The sequence below is a fragment of the Phaethon lepturus genome, unplaced genomic scaffold, assembly GCF_000687285.1.
Source record: "Phaethon lepturus isolate BGI_N335 unplaced genomic scaffold, ASM68728v1 scaffold5035, whole genome shotgun sequence".
Lineage (NCBI taxonomy): Eukaryota > Metazoa > Chordata > Aves > Phaethontiformes > Phaethontidae > Phaethon > Phaethon lepturus.
The window spans coordinates 138,535-140,924 of record NW_010538236.1 but is presented as its reverse complement, the minus strand read 5'-3'; positions in this window follow the sequence as shown (position 1 = coordinate 140,924).

Genomic DNA, 2,390 nt, shown 5'->3' with positions numbered 1-2,390 from the left:
TCTTTAGGTCCCCCATCCTGAGGGCACCAATAGGCTTCAATTGCCCTGATCACCCTCACCTGGGACTCTCTTCTTAGGGGCCCAGGGACCCCATGAGAGCTGATTGCCAGGATCCTGCTCCTTCCCTGCACTAACTCTCTAGGAGTAGCAGGAGCCAGACTAGACAAGCCAGCAGTCAAACAGAGATGGGACAGTGAGAAGATTCACCTACAGCTCAGTGACCGTACAAAAAGGTGAGGTTACAGGTCAAGTCTGGGGTCAGGTTGGGAAGTCCAATGAGGATCAGTAAGGGGACACAGTTGGGCACAAGTACACCTATGACATAGCTCAGGTCCACCTAATTGTCAGGTGTTGATCGTCATGTCTTCAGACATGAAGAGTTCCTTGACATCTTCCAGAATGAGTTTGAATCTCCAAAGTCACTGCCAGTTCCAGCTCAGAACAAACCTCTCAAACCAAACAAAAAGTGAACTACAGATAATATGATTTTTTCAGTGCTTGCTTCTTAAAACCTTTTGTTACATCCAAATGCTCCAGAATGACTGCTGTCACCAGTATCTGCTATAGTATTATGTGCTCACTACATGACTACTCGGAATGGGAGGAGACTAACTCAACTTGCTTGGTCAGTGAGTTTCACCACTTTCCTTCTTTCATCATTTCTATCACTATTTTGATAAAAGCCTCTCAGTTATCATCTTGTGCATTAAAGAGCCTGCCTAGAGGGCTTAACAGCTTGAGATGCAAAGCTTGCAGAATGCTCAAATGAGACAGTGACACAGAAGTGGAATTTGAGGACAAAGGCAACAGACTGGCCTGAAAAGAATGACACCTGCTCACAGCATTTCTTGTAATTTATCTTGAATACAAGGTAAGAAGGGACATTTCACCAAGAGGGGATGAAATTTGTCAAGACTGCATACAAGCATGGAACCATTCAACCACACGCCCTATAAACTTAAGCATGGGTATTTACATTTGCTCTGTTGCTAACATCATCATGCTTTCTTTTTATTCTGATAAACCCATTTCTTCTGTAACGTTGCTACCAATGAAGATAACTGCATACTTCATTGGTATCTGCATTACAATTATGAGTTAATTGCTTCCTCAAAACCAATAGGGTTTAGCCACAGTGATCTGAAAAGCGATACTGTAAGGTGCAAGATACTGCCTGCCTGAATACATACAAACTGTGAGAAGACATTCACCAGGTCTCCTAGACCAGGACTAAAAATTTTTGCTCAAGCAAGCACATACGCAAGAAATTCACCAACTAAGGGCTGCGTGTGTAGATGAACAAGAGGAGGTTGCACAACGTACCGATAATTTTCCATTTTCTACTGCTGCAGCACTTAGGCACAATGCTCCCTTGTTAATTAAATGCAATTCCGCTCTCTACCGCATACATATTTGTTTTTAAGCAATTCCAGGAAACAAGCCCTCTTGCCTGTTCCTCCCCCTCCACTGTCCCACCTTCCCCCTCCATCCCCTTTTAATTCTGACCCTCCACCTATCTCCTAGCTAATCCATGAACAACTGCGCTGAGGGGGAAGAAGCACGACAGCTCCGCTTGGGGCCCAGGGAGGCAAGGCTTGCAGAGGCCCTTTTGTTGTTCCCCAGGTAGGATGTTTAGCTCTCCATCCATGCAGCCCAAATTCCTTTCTCACCACACCCAAGGTCATTTTAATGAAAATTCCTAAGCCCATGCCAGGGGGATAGAATTGCTCCTAATCCTTCAGCAACACGTCATTTGATCCCTGGGCCCACTGGGCTTATTATTGTGTGTCTGCAGAGTACAGCAAAGCAGACAGGAGTAGGAAAATGGCAACCGCTGCAGGAGATCCGCTTCCTTTTCCCAACCTTCCTTTCAGATTGCCTTTTTTTTTTCCCCTTTCCTCCAGAGCACATTCACCACCTGCCAGTTTTCAAGGGATAATGCCATGTTTTCACAGAATCACTAGGTTGGAAAGGACCTTCAAGTCATCCTCTGCCATTCCCTAGAAGCTGCACACATTTTTAATGAAATTAATGAGGAAGTTTAATTTTAAAGGCAGATAGTTTCCTCTGGTTTGCATTTTGAAAGGGACTGCATGTCTGTGTGGTCCACGCCTTGCAGTACTGTACTGATGTTTTACATGTGTGTTCAAGCAATACTTGACCATCATGAAAAACAACACAAAAACAAAATTAAAGCAAAATAGCATTTTTGGCAGGATACAGAGGAGGGAAGAGCTAGTGAATTCAGTACAACTTTTTTTTTTTTCCTGGACTTCTTCCCACACTGACAGAGGCCTGTGTTTTATACAAAAAGCTTTTGGTGGATAAGGTAAGATTTAATTCTTCTCCTCTAGTTTAGTTGCCTCCCTGTGGCCTATCTGAACAGTGAT